At 35.6% G+C, this 20200-nt stretch overlaps 1 protein-coding gene and 1 long non-coding RNA gene across 10 annotated transcripts in view; both read left to right on the top strand.

The window, feature by feature from the left end:
• The window catches only part of LOC308648339 (uncharacterized protein), a 568826-nt gene that overhangs the window by 2069 nt on the left and 546557 nt on the right, over window positions 1-20200 (top strand). The window lies entirely within an intron of this gene.
• LOC308648380 lies at window positions 14451-19564 on the top strand. Its single transcript, XR_014021806.1, has 3 exons — window positions 14451-14518; window positions 16865-16977; window positions 18444-19564. It is a non-coding gene; the product is annotated as an uncharacterized lncRNA (long non-coding RNA).

Raw genomic sequence — 20200 nt, 5'->3', positions numbered from 1 at the left:
CCCTTTACGGGGGGGGGGGATACTGGCAAGTAAGGGCAGTAGAGAGTCTGGATACACTGATGGTACTTGGAGAGGAGGATCCCCACTTCAAAGGTGTGAGGGCATGACAAATGACAGTGTAAACACTTTGTCCCTCGACGGCTGCGGAACCTTGTAGAGCTTGGCATGTGCAGGTGAAGACAGTCGCTGAAGAGTTTCTCCAAACTAAGTTCAGTACTGTGGTTGAGCAGATGTGATGGGAAGGACGCCCTTAGTCATTTTACTCTAAACTTGAGGTTAGTGAGTTGACCCTAGGTATTAGGGATTGTTTTAAATTGTGTGAAGTATCTTAAATACAATGCCATGCCGAAGGTTTATTTTATTTTATTTTATTTTTGCGTGGGTTTAGCATAACAGAATCATTCCTATGGAATAAGTTTCTCTGGAGCTTGCCATATATAGTCAGGATCATGCCTTTTAATGGAATAGGGAGAAGCACCCCTGGTTCGAAGGATACCTTTTTTCAAAGGACCCTGGAAGGGTAGAACTGGCTTGACCTAAATTGGAAGAAACGTTGACATCACTTTCTCTAGAGTTCGGTTCATCTTATTTGATAGGGCTGTGGAAAAAACAGCTATAAGATCAGTAGAGGGGCCCCTGAGGTTAAATGGAAGAAATGGGTCCAGGCGGATGCAGAGGCCTGGCATAGTCGACATTCTAACTGATGCTGTGTGTATGGGGGGGTGTGGCTAAAGGAGGGAGCTTAATCTAGAGTCCTCTTCAAGCAGTGTTAGATAGACTGACAGATAGGCTTTCTGAAATGATGAATTAATTGAGTGATCAGAAACACCAGATAAAAACAAACCATTGAAAGGTTTGAAATGATTAAGAGGCAGTCTAAGAAGATACTTTAAAAAAATTTGAGATGCTTATCTTTACAGTTGTTAAATTTTTTTTGCATTTTTGCTGGAATTCCCTGGGAAAATTTATAGGTATTTAATCATTCTAAATAGAATTAGTGCTCCAATTTTCCATGATTCCACACCCTCCACCACTCACACATATGAATACATCCCTTCCCCACCCTACAGGTACACTGTCTTTTGATTCAAACCCTTTCATTGTATGAGTATAAAGTGAATTTCAGAACAATTTTTTCCCCATAGCATTTGAATTAAGTGAAAGTGCTTGTGTTAGGTGTTGTTTTATCACAGGAGAGCTGTTTGTAAATTGACTTAACTGCAATATACTAGAATATATTGGCTAGCTCTTAAGACATTATTAACACTTGTTAATTTAGTTTACTTTAGTGTTAATACAGAGTGTCAAGTTATCTTAAATTTATCAAACAGGGAAATTAAGACAATCACAAAAAATTGGATTAAGAATTTTACTTTTAGAAGGCAAATAGACGCTTTATTAGCTGGTTTTCTCAGCTTTCCAGAAGCATAAACCCTACCCAACTACTTCATATCTAAGTGAACTATAAAATTATTTTTTTCTCTTGTTTGCTTTACTTCCATAGAAAAGGACTGACCATGTATCTAAAGCCTTAATTATTGGGGTGAGGGGAGGTTTGACCAGAACAAGTAAAGTCTGTATCCTGCTGCTTTTTCTGTGAAGGTGGGTAAATTCCTGCCCACGTAAAATCCTAACTTGGTCTTCTGTTACTCAGAACTTCTGATGACTTCCAAGGTGGGCAGGGAACAAGGGTAATTTTCACTGTCGTTTTCAAATGTCTACAGTATGGCCTCTTATTAGTAATTGATTTTTTTCCTTTTATTTTTAGTTTTATTGATTTTATTTTTTTAAAATACATGACAGTGGAATGATTTTTTTCTTAATTGTGGTATGAAAAATTTTCTCCTGCCCTATTTTACTGGGTAACAGATCTTTAATGGACAATATATTATTGTAGTGGGTTAATGTTTGTATTCCTTTGAGCTTTTCAACTGTAGAAGGATTCAATGGTCATGTACAAAGTAATATGGTAATCTAGTAGTTCTCTTAATGGACATCTCACAGGCATAGCATGAAATTATGCCTGCCTGAGTCAGATGGTCAAGTTGGGCTGTTCATAAGGATAATTATTTTGGAGAGGGCTGATGAAAGTTGCTGTTTGAGAAAGTTATCATTGTATATATATTTTCTGTATTTTTATTCAGTTTAAATAATTAATTATTAAATTCCTGCTAAGTGTAGCATACTGTAGAGAATTTAAAAAGTAAACATTATAGTCTCTAAGGGAATTTTCTGTTTTACACCAACATACTCAAAGCAAAACAATTAGATAATTAATAAATGCTAATTTAGATGGTGTTGGTGATAACCTCAAAAATCCAAAGAAAGGAGACATCTGAAGAGGTTTTGTGGTAATGGTGGAACTTGAAAATCTCTTGAGGGCAGAGTAGATCCTAAATAAGTGGAGGCATTACAGATGGAGAGAGGCCAAATAAAAATGATATTTATGATCATTGTAGCAGAACCCATGTGAATAAGAAAGCAGAGACCCTGTTAATTTTAAAGTATCCTGCCTAACCTATTATAATCAGAAGAGGCAGTCTCTGAATCAGCTTTCTAAGTGTCCTTCTAGTACCTCTATGTACCAAGTAGCTATTGTTTGCATTTAACTGAGAAGAAATCTGCCTTATAAGATAGTTAAGGGCAGGCAAAGACAAAATTAAAGTAATCTGACACAGGGCCCACTCTCTTTCTGATGTCTAATATACAGTGTAGGCAGAGGATATCTGAACATTAAGGTCTTCCTTCTCTGGTCTTCAGACAACAGAATACTTGATATCCCTGAATGGTGCATATTTAATGATCATCTCTGACATATTCAGGACTGAGGTCACTAATTTAGACACGTGTAGGGACCAGTGAGTTCCCAAGTGAGTGAAATAATCCAGATAAAATGTCATAGGCATAGGAAAGGTAGCAGAATCCAACAGTTACTAATAGGGCATTATGTAAAACTGTGGATGTGTAACCGATGTGATTCTGCAATCTGTATATGGGGTAAAATTGGGAGTTCATAACCAACTTGAATCTAATGTATGAAACATGATATGTCAAGAGCTTTGTAATGTTTTGAACAACCAATAAAAAAAATGTCATAGGCACTGAAGTTGCTAGACTATGATAAGCTGGGGGTGTTTAAAGAATTCAGTCATTTCATTAGGATAATGTTTTACCACAAAATTTTAAAAAAGAGAGAATTTAGTGGTTTCTTGGTTCAATTGATTGTTCAAGTGAACATGCACGGGGGGCCCATGTTGCTTGATTTAATTTTTCAAGAAGAGATTGAAAATAAAGATTTTATATGAACCTCCTGATTTTTATTTGTTAGCATCTTTTAAAAATTTATTTATTTATTTATTTTTACATTTGAATCAAATGGGGTATAATTTCTCATTTTTCTGATTGTACAGGTTGCAGAATCACATTGGATGCAGTTGAAGTAGGTCACCTTGTTAGCATCTTAATAAAAGATTTTGATATATATTTTCTGGACACTAAACATGTCTTTGAGTTGGGCATGGTAGTGCATGCCTGTAATCTCAGCCACTTGGAAGGCTGAGGCAGGAGGATCACAGTTATTTTTTAATCCCACCCATACAAAAAGCTAATGCCTACAAATATCAGTACAGGATAGTAGCTTCTACTATGCAAAGAAAATACAGAACCTTTTTGAATTATAGCAGAGAAGTTCTAGGTGGAAATTCTTCCCTTGGAATTCTCTCTGATACCTCCTGTCCTTGTGTTCAACCTGCACCATTTATACTACTCTTCTTTCAGGTCTTTGCCTCACACTGTACAAAACTCTTCTCCTTTCCTTGAATGCAATTGAAGTAGGTTTTAAAAGAACTTCGCTGTTTATAGAGAATAAAAATGAAATACCTATAGGAAAAGTATAAATATTTGCCATGTAAGTAAGTATAAGTTTCAAGCTAAATAATTATTATTTTATCATGTGTGAATAGTTTTTACTGTGTAAGTATAAGAAATGTCACCTTGTATTATTTGTTGTTGTTATTATTTCTAAATCTGGATAGGAATCCCCCCTTATCTCACGGAGGGATAGAACAGTATATTCATAGGTCACACAAATGTTGCAGAGTACACAGTGGGAGGCTTTCTGGTCTATGATCATCACTGCTAGTATAATCCATTAGAGGTTCAAGAATTTGTCTTCAGGATGGTTTAGGACAGAGCACAATATGGATGGATAAAACCAGAGGACCTGAATTGAAGCTGGATTTTTACTTAGTTTGTGTATTTATTGGGGGTAGGACTAAGGGGGTAAATTGAAGGGGATTAAAAGAAGGGAGGTTGAAGCTGTTCCTGTCTATTTTTATATGATCATGGTCCAAGTCAACATGATTTTATGAAAGGGATAGCTCATCTAGGATCTTTGTTGAGACAGACAGCTTAATGGTACCAGGTACTGCCTCCCTCTCAGGCAACTTCCTTTCTCCTTGTAGGACAGTGAGTTCTTTTAAAATATAGTGATCTGGATGTAGGAAAAGTTTCATCTGTCACCACTCCTTGACCCCCAGAATCCTACTTTCACTGCCATTATCCTGTCCTGTTACAATCCCTTCTTCACTCTTGGGGCTGAGTAGAAGCTAGGTGAGCAGGGCTATCTCACATTATTTTACACATATTGAACATGGCACACACTGACTTCCTAAAATGGTAAAACTTAGTCTTCCTTAACACCTTTTCAAGCTTCTTTCTCTCTCTGTTTTTTCTCTTTCCTTACTTGAAGAGCAGTCTTTAGGGAGTTGTGTGTACTTTGGAGGCAAAAAGAGTCAAATTTATTTTTCCTGCACACCAATAAAACTCTCTCCTCCTTTCCTGATTGAGCAGAATGTCCTGTCCAAAGAATTGCACAATATAATAATTCAAGTATTGCTTTTTCACACAAGATAATTGTTTTATGGCTTTTCAGCATAGTGCAGAGTGCCCTGAAAGATCTCAGAGAGGCTTGGAGAAGAGTGGTGAGGAGTGATCTTACATTCCATGCTATTTTGTACTGTAGAGGAACATGTGTATTACTGAGGAGTTAGGTAGAAGGTGGGGAGGATGTTTGATAAGTTTTTTCACTTTTTTTTTTTCAAATGTGTTTCTAGTTGTCGCTGGATCTTTATTTTATTTATTTATGCGTGGTGCTGAGACTCGAACCCAGTGCCTCACACATGCCAGGCAAGTGCTCCACCACTGAGCTACAACCCCAGCCCAAGTTTTTTACTTTTAAGGATGCTAATAGTGGGCCAAATGTCATCAACATCAAGAATAATACTGATGATTATGAACAGATTTTTATTTAACAGACTTTATAGTTTAAAAGCAATTGTTGTTATATTATCTCTGAATTTTCTCAATAACTCTGTGAATATACTGTTATATATACCATCTATATACTGTTCTATCCCTCTGAGCAGAGTCATTTTTATACTCTTATTACCTATTATGGTTTGAATGTGAGGTGTCTCCCAAGAGCACATGTGTGAGACAATGCAGAAAGGTTTAGAAGAGAAATGATTGGGTTATGAGAGCCTTAACTCAATCAGTGAATTAATCACCTAGTGGGGATTAACTGAGTGGTAATTGAAGGTGGGTAGGATATGGCTGGAGGAGGCATATGGCATTGGGAATATTCACTTGGGGTATACATTTTGTATCTGACAAGTTTAGTCTCTCTCTGCTTTTTGATCATCATGTGAGCTGCTTCCCTCTGCCACACTCTGCTGCCATGATGTTCTGCCTCACCTCAAGCCCTGAGGAATGGACCCAGCTGTCTATGGATTGAAACATCTGAAACTGTGGGCCCCAGAATAAACTTTTCCTCCTCTACAATTGTTCTGGTTGGTCCTTGAGTCACAGCATCAAAAATCTGACTAAAACATTACTTTTGAGGTAACTGAGGTTCACATAGTGTATCACCCACTTGATAAGTGATAGAGCCAGGTCAGAACCTAAGATTTCACTTGTCCCAATTTAGCACATCTACTTTTAGACATGGCTGTCAGGACTGAAAAATTAAACTGAATGTGTCAGGTTGCCACAATAAAGCAAATGGTTTGTTGAACATTTTTGAACATATTAGACTTTGGTTTCGTTGGTCTTGAAAGCAAGACATAAGTAATTCGTATCACCTTTTTTACACCAAACGCCAGACATCCTTCTAAATAGCAAGAAGGCAAATAAAAAAATCCATTCAACTTTCATGGATTATAGTTAGCAAGGTGATTTAGTGAGATTTATGAAAGCTAATTCTGTTTATGTGTGGCATGTTTGATTCTTGATATACTGGAACCTTTGGTATAATGAATATGTATAGTACATATGTACCCATTTGAAAGAGCTCAGAATATAACTTTAAGTTATTACAAAGATTTATAGTTATTATATCTTTACTTTTATTGCATGTTGTTCATATCTATGACTCATTTGATAATGAGCCTTTGGCCAAAATTACCCCAATAATATAACTATTTCCCCGGGAAAATGCCAATTTGTGACATTGTTTCCAGAATACATTATGGCAAAAATATGAATAAGTAGAGAATAAATGGATCACACCTATGGACACAGATTTTTCTGATTTAACAGTTGTAATTGCAGATATGGCTGATCCCATTTTGTTTTCAATTAGTCATTTATTCACATACCTTTTTTAAAAAATCATCTTTAGTTTTTGGACTTGTTATGCTTTACTATTTTTGGAGATTTAGCTATTGCTTTTAGATTAGGAAAAATTAAGAAACAACATGCCCCATTAGATTAGAATATTTACAGAGTTAGTAACTGGACAATATAGCCTAATAGAAGACATTAAGATTAAGAGTAAGGGATATTGGGCGAGAAGCACTATATAGGCACTAATTCTATGATATAAGAGTTCCAGATGCTAGGAATTATTCAGCTCAGGATTGGAAAACATTTTATGGAAGAGTTAGCATTGGGATATCAAAGATTTGTACCTGTGATAATAGTTAAATAACATTGTAAGCTTAAGGATCTTATGAGCTATCATTAAGGTGTTTTGGGGAAAGACAGTAATATGGTTTAACTGGCTTGTGGGGCACATGCAGGTACTTTGTGACAGATGGTGAACACAGCTTTCAGTAATGGATACACACTTCTTAGTTTGTATTTTATCTGTGAACAATAGGGAATCATAGGTGTCTTTTGAACAGGAAGTGGGATGATCTAATTCTTGATAGGACTATCCATGTGTCAGCAGTTTGAGAAGTGGATTAAAATGTGGAATACAAGGAAGGGGGAGCTAAGTTAGGAGGCATAAAGTAATGAGGTCCTGTATTAAGGTACTTATAGTACACATGGAGAAGGGGAGGAGAAGAATATGAAAGTCTCTATGAAGGTCGAATGGGCTGATTTGGCAACTTGATATAGGTATGAGAGGTGATTGAGCATGAAGAATAAAAAATAATTACTATCATCAAGTTTGGTTTACTAGAAGATACTATGAAAAGAAGTAAGGAAACCAGGAGATTGAGCTTGTTTAGATTAGAGGTATTAGTGATTTGAAAATGTTCGTCTTAGGTCTCAGAATCCACCCCATGAGTAATAATAGGAGGTGTGGAATTGGAAAAGTTTTCTGAGGGAGTTTATGAGAAAAGAGGAAGAGAAAGGAAAGAACTAGGGAGTCTCCCCAAGTCCCATTCCCACTTTAAGTTCTGCACAGCTCCTTCCTATTAAGAATTATGGCTATGGTGGGCCACTTTTACTTCCCCAAGCATCTTAGACCTGTGGTGCGTGTGTGTATCCATGACTGTATTTCCAAGATTTTCCCAGTAATAGCATCACTCTTAATTACTTGTATTCAGACATGTTTCTTGGAGTGGGAGAAAAGGGGTGGAATAAGTAACTGCCTTTAGGCACTGCACTTATTTGATGTACACCCACATCCCTTGGTTATGTTATAGCAGAAAGTAGGTGGCCATTCACTGTTGTAGGCAGTAATTGGGGAGCCTAAAGGCACTGTGATCTGGAAAGTTTAGGGAACAAAAGAGATTACTGAGGAGAATAAACAGACCATTGATCAGAGGAGGATCTATATTATTTGGAAGTTTGAAATTGGGTATACCATGAAATGATGAATAGTATGAAGCCTAAATGGTAATTTGAAAAAAGTATTTAGTAAAAGAATCTTGTTATTGGCCATAGCAATATACTTAGTGAATAAATTTGTTCATTGTACACTGATTTTTATCTGTTCTAAATGGATAAAAATTTCAGTTCAATCCTACGAAATTTTATACAACTGGAAAAGGAAAGAAATACATTTATTCCTTTAATACCAAAGGCTGATATTGTGTCATAGTACTAAAAGTTATAATGCCACCTTCAAATTGTTAGTGCAAATTAATTTTAATGATGACTATTAAGAGAAATGTGTTTGATAATCTGTAATCTGATCTTGGAAGCAGGGTCATTAACTCAAAATAAGAACTTTTTTTTTTTATTCTGTCCCTCTAATTCTTGCCCTGAATAAAACCACTTCTCTTATGTAATGATTCTGGGTAATTTAAAAGCTCATATTATTTAAATTGTTACATTTCAAATCTTCAATATTTCTTAGCTGAACCAATGTAAAAAATATAAAATATAATGTATGATTTGATTTACCTGCAAAAAGTGTCTTAGCCTTTAACAGGGACATTCATGTTTCTTAAAAACAATAGTCCAGAATGTTGGAATGTTGATGATCTATTATGGCTCTGACCCTTGGTGAAAAGACTGAGGCCCGAGTCAGCAGACTGTATTAAACCACAATAGTATAAAAAGCCAAGTAGCATAGTTTAGCTTTGTTTTTTTGAAGAATGTATTTGTTTATATTGAAGAATGTATTTGCATAGGAGAAATCTGTGCTAAGTAGATTTTCACTTGGTAAGTATCTTTGCCTCATTTTTAGGTTCCTGAATCTATTTTTAAAATTTCTATCTTGTGGTTTTAAAATTAATCTGTCTTTACACACTCACTGAAAGCCTGGAATTTTGAATGCTAGTTTTGAATATTTGCCAAAACTGAAACATAGCATTGGAAATTTACCTTAAAAATAGAAAATTTGAAGGCATTTTGGGGGTTTGCAATGATAAGTATCCCAAAAGGTTTACTGTGAAATATTTAAGTGTTATCTCAGATAAACATTTTAAAATTTATTTTAAATATATGTACAATTCTGGGCATGTGGCACATGCCTCTAATCCCAATGACTTGGGATGCTGTGGCAGTAGGATGACATGTTTGAGGCCAGCCTCAGTAACTTAGCAAGACCCTTTCTCAAAAAAAAAATTTTTTAACAAAGACTAAGGATGTAACTCAGTGGTAAAATGCCACTGGGTTCAATCTCTAGTACCAAAACAATAATAAAAAATATGTACAGTAAAATTTATTCTTTTTGGTGTATAGTTTTATACATTTGATAAACTTCTATCACCCTTAAAAAAACTCCTTGTGTTCTGATCCTTCTTCCACTCACTCTTATCCCCTGGCAACCATTGATCTGTTTTCTATTGCTGTAGTTAAGCATTTTCTGGAATGTCATATAAATTGAATAACACATACTGTGTAGTCTTTTGAGTCTGGCTCTTTTCACTTAGCATAATGCATTTGTGATTTACCCATGGTGTTGTATTTACCTGTAGTTTATTATTTTTTATTGTTGAATAGTATTCCATTTTATGGATGCTCTATAGTTTATTTACCAGTTTAGGGTTAATACATTGTGTCTAGTTCTAGATGATTATGAGTAGAGTTCCTATACACATTCACTAATGGTTCTGATAATCTAAGGGTGAGATTACTGTGTGTAATAAATATATATTTAACTTTACAACAATTTGGTATCCTCTTTCCCAAGGGGACTGCACCATTTTGCATTTGACAGTTCAGTTTCTTTGTATACTCGCAGCATTTGATCACTTGTTATTGTTAGTTTTTTTTTTTAATTTTAGTGGTTCATTTTTGTTGCAAAGCAGCTAATTCTCAGCCAGTCACAACATTCAAGCCTCAGCCAATCATAGACTGCAGCTGATCAGATCATGCCCATATAAGGTAAATGCCCATGCAGCCTGTCAGGTTGTGTCTTTATGCCACATCCTTTTCTCTGACTATAAATGTAACCTGTACATGTAGTTGGGGTATGGCATCTTTGGTCTGGAATGCTGCCTGGTTCTGGAACCTTTTGTTGTTGTTGTTGTTCACGAAAACTGTTAAATTTAACTGGTCTCAGGCTTTCTTTTAACAATAGTAGTATCTCATTGTGATTTTAGTTTGCATTTCCCCAGTGACTAATGCTACAGAACATGTTTTCGTGTGCTTATTTACCATCTGTGTAACTTCTTTGTTGAAGTGTTTTTCAGATCTTTTGCCCTTTTAAAAAGTTGGGTTTATTTTCATATTGGTTAAGTTTTATAATTCTCTATATAATCTGAATTTAAGTTCTTTGTCAGATATGGGATTTGCCAACTTGTCCCCCTCTCTGTGGCTTGTTTTTATTCATTCTCTTAAAGTGTCTTTTGCAAAGCAAAAACATTTTTAATTCTAGTGAAGTCCAATTTATCATTTTTTTTCCTTTTATGGATGATGCTTTTGGTAGTATATCTAAGAATTCTGTCTAGCTTAAGGTCACAGAGATTTTTCCCATATGTTTTCCTCTGAGTATTTTATAGTTTTACACTGACATTTAAGTCTATGGCCCATTTTGAGTTAATTTTTACATGAGATATGTGTCTAGGTTCTCTTTTTGCCATTTGGATTTGTGCCATTTGTTAAAAAGACAGTCATTTCTCCATTGACTTGTCTTTGCACCTATGTAAAAAAAAATCAATTGACTATAGTATTTATGTGGGTCTATTTCTGGATTCTCTATTCTTTATTGATCTGTGTGTCTTTATTTTTGCCAATACCACACTGTCATGATTATTGTAGCTTTTTAGTAGAATTAACTCTTGACCATCTGTGCTAGAAAGAAAGAAATTCTGTGAAGCATTTTAGTAAATTTCCTTTTCAATCTTCTTATTAAAGCAAATAAATTATTTATAAACAATTCCAATTCCTTCGGTCTTCATTCAGCTTATATGTTGATTGTAAACTCAGGATAAATTATAGCCATATTACTTTTATTTCTTCCCTGGATTGACAAAGACCTCCATGTCCTATGACATTTAACTTGTGTTTTTCCAGCATCAGAGTCAAAGAACAAAAGTTTTCAAAATAACCACCTACTAAACTACTATCTGCAGAAGTTCCTTTGACAGCTTCACAGGGAGCCACCACCTCTATAGACCCTACCACTCTGCCTGAGCAGGCTGGACAGTGGCAAAACCTTACCACCCATTGATAACTAGCTTCCTGTCTGGTGGACACGCAGTTGGTGGGAACCAGCTGTTATGATTCATCCCATTTAAGATTTCTGCCTTTTGAAAAGTGACGCTAATGGAGCTAGACTGAATGGTGTCTGATTGGGAGAATTTTCTTTATGAAAGCAGTTTGATTTCTAGTGCCTCTGCAATTGAACTTTTTTTTTTAATATTTCACAGATATGCTCCAATTTCCAGTTTCTGTGTGAGCTCAGTGTATAGATAAATGTTATTTTCTTCAAGTGTTTATACCGGCTGTTATTTCTTTCTGAAAAACAAACAGGCATGGCAACTACCACCAAAAGAAAAAAATCATTGTATTACCTATTCTTTATTAGTTTCACAAGCTTTCTGGCTTTTGATAGTCCCTCAAAGACCCCTGGTCCCCTCTTCAAGATTTGATTTGTTACATTTGGATTAGGTAGAAGAATTTTTGAGCGCTTGAGGACATAGCTTCACATATCTTGAGGGCATGGCCTTTCTTTTGGGTTGCTGAAGCTTATTTCATCCTGTTTTGTTTTGTCAATTTCTTACTTTTGATAGATAGTCTTATGAAGATTATTTTATAAAACAGAATATTTGCTAAGGGGTTGAAGCCATTTATAATCATAGGAATAAATTTGTAAAAATACTGAAAAGAGAAAAGAACTATATAAGAAGAATATGCTTTAAAATATTGATAAGGGAAATGTATGCTGGTTTTACTTAAAATTACTTAAAATTAACATTGCCCTTACTTTAGAGAATACAAGAGAACATACCAAAGGAGGAGAATAGTTGTGATTAAGTTTGGAACAAACCAATCATGGTATTGGTATTCTGCATAAGGATTGGTTATTAGTAGCCTTGTACAGCATCACTATAAAAATCTCTGCTACACAGAGAACCACATAGCCTAATATAGGCAAGTCAGAGTGTGGTTGGAATACTAAGAAGTGCAATACTAGAAATTTCAATATTTTATAACATTTGGTAGTTACAGGTAAATTTTAGCTTTGAGTTGGTGACACCTTGGAGCCGAAGCTCTGAAACACTAATGTACATAGAATCAACTGGGGAGCTTGTTAAACTTTAGATCCCTGGGCCCCAGCCCTCAGAGGTATGGATTTAGTAAGTCTGGAAAGTGGCTAAGAATCTGCATTTTAACAACAGCCTCATTGTTTGATCCCTCAGTCATTTCTCCAAAGGTCGCAAGCATCTCCTAACAAAAACTATTGCCCTTCAACTGAATTTAAAAAATATTCTTTCACCTGGCACAGGTGTTATGAAACTTAATGATGATTGAGCTTCAGAGTTCCAAAGAGGTTAGTAAGAACTGGTTTAGAATCCCTAGGTGTAAACGACAATATAACATTCAATGAACAGTATACACAGACTTAAGTTAGAATTTCTTTCAATTAGAAGTTATTAGTTACACAATTTCCATTTCCAGGTCATCTGTGCATCCACAGATGGTATTAGGGAAGGGAGGTAGACCAGGCATAGATACCTAGGGAATTTCACAAGGTTCTTTTATAACCATTTATTGCCTACTGTGCCCTTAATGAAGATACTCAGGATCCCATTAAGTTAGCTGTGAATATAGTAATTGGTCCCCTGACAATAACCAAGGGGAGTCAAATCCTGTGGCTCCACCCTATTCTGGTTATGCTGGCAAGGAGAGAGAAGCTGTTGCCTGTAATCTTCAAGGGCACTTTCCTTTCTGTGGATAAAGCACACTGTACTCCAAAGGACATTTCTCAAAACACAGCCGGAGTCCCTAGAGAATCCTCCTCCTCTAATTCACGCAGGCATTTATGACCTACTTTTAAAAGAAAATTGAAAATCCCATCAAACACAAGCAATCAAAATCCACATTTTCCACCAGCTATTCTGTAGACCTAGCATGTACTATTTCCATCTGCCCATATCAACAGCTTAACTATATTTTGATTAGGGACTTTCTCTACCTTTGTTGATAATAAGATAAAATGGTGTCTGAAGTCAAAGCAGTAGCACAAATTAATCTGATGTAAGTTGGTTCTTTCTGCATGTAGGTAGCATGTGGAAATCAGATTTACTAACCTGATATTTATGTTCAAAGTACTCAAGTTAGAATGAACCCTGTACTTGTGGTTCATGTATGTACCTGGCCTGTGAAACTCTTCTCGACTTAACTTGTGGGATCTCCAGTTTGCATTCTTTTACTGTCTTTAGATTATGGCCTGAAGATATCCTTATTTCAGCTGAATACTCATTCCTGATAATCACTAGCCAGACTGCTTTATTTTAATAGTTTCAGGTGTCTTTTATGCAATTTATGTCACCTATCTTATTTGCACTGGTGTCTTTAACTTTCCCTAAAATCAGTCTGCATAGTTTGCATTCATTCATCTCTGATTATATTTTATCCAATAGAACTCTACAGAACCAGGAAGTGTGTGGTAGGCTGAAGGCTCTGGGAAGACAGGTTAAAAGGCTCTGAGAATGGATGTTAAAATCCAAGCTGTAATGGAACCTGGGTGTGATGCTGGATCTGCCACTTACTTCATTGTCTGACTGGGTTAAGTAAATTTACCCAATAAGCCTCAATTCATCACAAGTAAACGGAAGGTAACAATAGTACCTATGTCATGGGTGAAGTATTAAATGATTGAGCATAAATAAAAATACTCAGAATTGTGACTAGCACACATAAAATAGATACCATGCCTAAGCCCCATCCTGAGATTCTGAGCAAATTGATCTGAGGTAGGGCTGAGGCATCATATGTTTAAAAATTCTCCAATTTAATGTGTGGCTAGTATTAATAGTCACTGAGCTACATGATACCCAAAGTCTAGATAGATAAATAGTATCACAGGATTCTATGCTTATTCTTCTTGTCCTTTCTACTTTTTGGTCTAAGGAACATTGTAGAAAAGCAGTTATTTAAAAACTGTTGAAAGCAGGATGCATTAACAGAAGTATACACTGGATACACTTTGTTATGGGAGACTCTTCATGATTCTAACTAAGTCAAGCAGTTTTTCAATTGAAAAGTAACTCACTGTCTTACAACATACAGAAATCTCTGCCTCACAATGAAATATGGTTCAGTTAACAAAGTCAAGAAATATATGCCCATGTAGAACAGAAGAGGAAATGAACTGGGTGTTTGGAGTCTGGTGAGCTGTAATGAATTGGGTTATCAGGTGGCAACTTAATTGTGTTATTGAATGAATTAACACTACTTAAAAGTGGGAAATTCACACTCAGATTTATCACACTTTTCAGTGAACTGGTGGAAGTATCCAGAAGATCAGAGTACATTTCTGAAAAAAATTTAAGTGGTTCATATTAAAGAATAATGGCTATCAGAAGCATTAGGGCCTAACCTATAATGTTGTTAATGTTCCCTATAATATTCCCTGCAGACAAACTAGGAAAATGTAGAGAAGTAGAAAAAAAGAAAATTAAATCATCTGCCAACTCCATAACCTAAAAAGTCATTACTAAGAAGCATATACCAATCTTTCCCAGACACACACACACACACACACACACAGAGAGAGAGAGAGAGAGAGAGAGAGAGAGAGAGAGAGAGATCTATATCTATATCTAGACATTTATGCATTCATGGGTATAAAATTTAGGTCATGCTACAGGTAAAAATGTACATTTATTCTATTACTAAAATCACTAAAAGTACCTTTCTAGACAAAATTATTTTTAAGTTTATTCTGTTTAGTTATACATGACATATGCTAAATAATAATATCAGTTCTCAATAAAGGATATAAGTAAAGGGGAGATTGACACTTCCCAGGGAAGAGAAATGGGACTATGAAGAATAGATAATATGGTATTTCAGAATATCATTTTTTTCAACTTTTCTTATAATTATTTTTTTAAAAAATTTTAATTTGTATTACTTAGTTATACATGATAGTAGAATGGATTTATGCACTTTGATATATCATACACAGATGGGATATAATTTCATTTTTCTGAGTGTACATGTTGCAGAATCATATTGGTCATGTAGTTACATATATACATACAGTAATAATGTCTGTTTCATTCTATCATCTTTCCTATCTCCACATCTCCCTCTCTCCCCTCCCATCATTTCCCTCTACCTAATCTAAGGTAAAGCTATTCTTCCCTAGTGCCTCCCACCTTACTGTGAATTAGCATCTGCATATTAGAGTAAACATTTGGCCTTTGGTTTTGTGGGATTGGCTCATTTTACTTAGCATGGTATCTTCCAACTCCAATCATTTACTGGCAAATGCCATAATTTCACTTTTCTTTACAGCTGAGTAATATTCCATTCGCATTTTCTTTATCCATTCATCTATTGAGGGACTCCTAGGTTGGTTCCATAGTCTAACTATTGTGAATTGACAGACACTTCAGAGAAGAAGAAATACATTTGATCAACAAATATATGAAAAAGTGTTCAACATCTCTAGCAATTATAGAAATGCAAATCAAAACTACTCTAAGATATCATCTCACTCTTGTCAGAATGGCAATCACCAAGAATTCAGGCAACAATAAATGTTGGTGAGGATGTGGTGAAAAAGGTATACTCATACATTGCTGGTGGGACTGCAAATTGGTGCAACCACTATGGAAAGCAGAATGGAGATTTCTCAGAAAACTGGGAATGGAACCACCATTTGATTCACCTATCGAAATCCTGGGTTTATACCCAGAGGACTTAAAATCAGCATACTATAGTGACACAGCCACCTCAATGTTTACAGCAGCTCAGAATATCATTTTTAATTTTTCATAAGTTATTTATGGAGAAGAGTTAGAAATGCAGGGATATAAAATTATTTATGGATTAAGTATAATAGTACCTCAAAAGTGCTTCAGAGTGAATGTGTTCAAATTCACTAATGATGTTTTGGGGAGTGGATCAATGAATACTTTAATTGCATGAATAAATTTAAGAAGTGCTAAATATATAAGAATATAAACAGAGCCCCTGCTATAGTTGGAATGTATCCCGCAAAGTAGGAAGCTTAATCTCCAGTAGTATAGTGCCGAGAGGTGGGATCTTTAAGAGGTGATGTGGTCATGAGGGTTCTGCCCTCGTGAATGGGTTAATGTGGTAGTGGGTTTGCTATGAAGCAAGTTCAGTCTTCTCCTGCTCTCTCATGCTGAGTGAGGCTTTCTGTGAAGTTATGAAACAGCAAGAAGAGCTCTACCACTAGTGGCCCTTCAACATTGAGCTTCCCAATCTTTAGAACCATGAGCCAAATTAAATTTTTGTTCTTTATAATTTATCCAGTCTCAGGTATTCTGGTATAGCAACCCCAAAACACTGAGGTGGTCCCTAAAACTTTAAATGCTTTTTCTCTCTTCTAAGACTTATTCCAAAGTCCCACTTATTTTCTTTATTTTTCTGCCACATGAAAATTTTAATTTTATGAAGTGGGAGGGGGGCACCAGGGATTGAACTCTGGGGCACTTAACCACTGAGCCACATCCTCAGCCCTATTTTGTATTTTATTTAGAGACAGGGTCTCACTGAGTTGCTTAGCACCTTGCCATTGCAGAGGCTGGCTTTGAACTTGTGATCCTCCTGTCTCAGCCTCCTCAGCTGGTGGGATTATAGGCATGCACCCAGGTAAGAATTTTAATTCTTAAAATCAGAATAGGAATTTCATTTCCTAAATTCTGGATAGTAATTTTACTTTTTAAAATCAGAAGAAGAGTTATTGATGATTGCTTCCTTTGTAGATGCATGTTAGACATATGGAATATATCTGGCTGTAAACAGGCAAAAGCACAAAAGAATTGGGAGATTTTGTGTTTACAATTCTTGGTGCTGGCTTATATTTTCCATGGTTCAAAATCTTTAAAATAAGGGACAAATAAACCTCATATTGCTGAACTTTCTCTTTAACCCATTACTTAAAAAGTATTTTCTCAGAGCTGTGGCTGTTGCTCAGTGGTAGAATGCTTGCCTAGCAGGTGTGAGGCACTAGGTTCCATCCTCAGCCCCACATAAAAAATAAATGAATAAAATAAAGATACTGTGTCCATCTACAAGTAAAAAAATACGTTTAAAAAAGTTTTCTCATAACTTACATATGGATTTATATGCATACACATATGTGTGTAGTATGCACATATATTTATTTATACATGCTTGAAGAATCCTAGAATACTCCTTTAGCTGGTTACTTTGAAGGGGTGCAGTTGGGGAATGCATCTAGAGAGGCAATAACTTTTCACTTTTTATTTTCTTTTACAACGAGAGTGTGCTACTTTTAATTTATAACATGTGCCAAAAGCAGTATGTAGTGTTTTAGCATAATTTTATAGGCAGAATAGGTTTGAAGGGATAAAAAGGAGTTCATTTAAAAATGTGTCAGATTTCAAGGGAAGCTTAATTATAGGAAAAGCTACCATAGAATACAATCCTACATTTCCTTTGCCCCAACACTCACATATCAGAACCTCTGATAATGGTCTATCTGAGCCTTTGAAATTAAACCACACAGTGGGAATCTACAACACTAAACATAGCTCCTGCTCTGTGGAAGGTACTCAAGAGTATTTGTTGAATTTATTGGAAATCAGTTCAGTATTTAGATGATATTTGACCTGCTAAACTTTCACTGCCTGTTGATGCTTTAGGTATTTTTTTAGTGAGAGGGTTGAGAAGTATAGAACATGATTGATGGGGTACAAGTGGTTGGTTTGTGGGAAAAAAAAATGAAGAAAAATGATAGCCTTTTAAGTCAGCTAGTATTTTAGTCTGTTTTCAAAAAGTACTGGATATTTTTCAAATTTTTAATTAACAATGATACTATATTCATTTTGTTCTGTGAAGCTCAGAGTTAATGACCTAAAATTCAATAGGAATGACTCAGCCAGACAATAAAAATTCACTTGAAGACCAAATGTATTATAGGGATGTAGTGTTGGTATTAATTAAAGTTCTAATATTGAAACTGAGTAATCTAGGTAGAGTCTACATTTTGTTGCTGATCAGACAATGCCAACAAATGATAAATTAGTAATTTATCTATTTATTAATTTTCTCCCTCTACCCTTCCCTTTCTTTCTTTCCTTCTTTTTTGGCAGAAGAGACAATGAAGTATAGAGATGCAAAGTGATCTTCTCACCAAAATAGAACAATGTTCAGCACTAACTGTAACAGTAACAACCAACCATATGTGGCTATCCAGCATTTGAAATGAGGCTGGTCTGAATTAAAATATCTTGTGTCAAATACACACTAGATTTTGAAGTCCTAGTTGAAAAGTGGAATGTTCTCTATTACTAATATTTTAAAAATATTAATATTTTTATATTGGATGCATGTTGATAATATTTTGAGTATGCTGGGATGAATAAAAGGTGTTGTTAAAAATTTGCCCACTTTTAAACTTTTGAAAAATCGGTTAATAATTGATAATTGGTTACTGCATTTTAAAAAGTGGTTACTAAAAATTTTCAGTGGCTCATGTGATTCATATATATTTCTGTTAGTGCCAGTAAAGGTTTGATGGCAAGCAAACCAAGAATCAGCAATTTCACCTCTCTTGCTTCCCCAAAGAGGGTAAACAAAAGACTTCCAGAGAGGTGACATACTTTCTTCAAAGGCAAAACCTGGTTGGGGATAAGTGAGGAGCTGAACTTTTGTCTTTTGATTCTCTGTCTCAGATTCTCTAGCTCGAATAGTGGCCCCGAATTGAAGATTTGAGGCCAGAGAAACAGGCTTCCTTAGGACAGTTTCATACTGGACTTCATATTTCTTTAACCTTTTAAGGTATAGACAATAGCTTAAAAATTCTGAGGGATTATTTGTTGTTTGTTAATTTGGGGCTTGTATTACTATTAAGAAAGAAAAAAGGGGATTGAGAGATAGGGAAAACTGATAAGATTTTAAAAATTGACGGCTTAAAATTGAAGTCTGGAGATATTTGAAGTGGCTTTTTCTACCATTTTGCCCTTCTTTCACATCTCTCAGCACCCTGGGTTAATTATTCCTGCACTCTTGAGTTATTTCATTTTTACATTACTAAAGCAAAATTAACAAACTAATTCTTGAACATGCAGCTTGGAAAAATCTATGTTTTCCCCATTTTTGTGAGCAGCAGGCCAATAAGAATGATTAGTGATTTTGTTTTCGAAGAATTCAAATTCTGTCTTCTAAAGGGCACTTGCCAACAGACTGGATGTTTCTATTTGAAGTCACTTGCTACAATCATCATTGAGATTGTTTTCTTTCTTTCTTTCTTTCTTTTTTTTTGCTCATGGCTTTCAGAGTTGTTGCTTCTAAAGACAATTTTTTTTTTTTTTTTTAGAGAGAGAGAGGGGGACAGAGAGAGAGAGAGAGAATTTTTTAATATTTATTCATTTTTTCTTAGTTCTCGGCGGACACAACATCTTTGTTTGTATGTGGTGCTGAGGATCGAACCCGGGCCGCACGCATGCCAGGCGAGCGCGCTACCACTTGAGCCACATCCCCAGCCCATAAAGACAAATTCTTATAATACAACTTCATTTAGCTTCAGAACATACACAGTCTCCTTATTGGAGCAGCTGTGCCGAGTTCCTGAATGGAGAGATGATTTCCCCAGCACATTTTACAGCCACACATTATTCCTGAGGATAATCTAAAACACAAATTATCTTTATTTTTACTCCTTTATTGTATGAGAGGAAGAAATAGCTAGTCTGAGGGACATTGTTTACAGCAGCATTTTCTATTTTGATGGCAGTTGCCTTCAAGCACCTGCATTGCTGACTTTCTTGACCTCTAGGCCTCGACTTGCTGTTCTCCTGACCCAAGTCAGGGACAGAGGCAGGTTGCCTTTATTTAACAGGATTCCTGA

This window comes from Spermophilus citellus, assembly GCF_964194105.1.
Source record: "Spermophilus citellus genome assembly, chromosome: 1".
NCBI lineage: Eukaryota > Metazoa > Chordata > Mammalia > Rodentia > Sciuridae > Spermophilus > Spermophilus citellus.
Note: the sequence above shows the minus strand (reverse complement) of the source record. Positions and strands in the feature narration are given on the sequence as shown.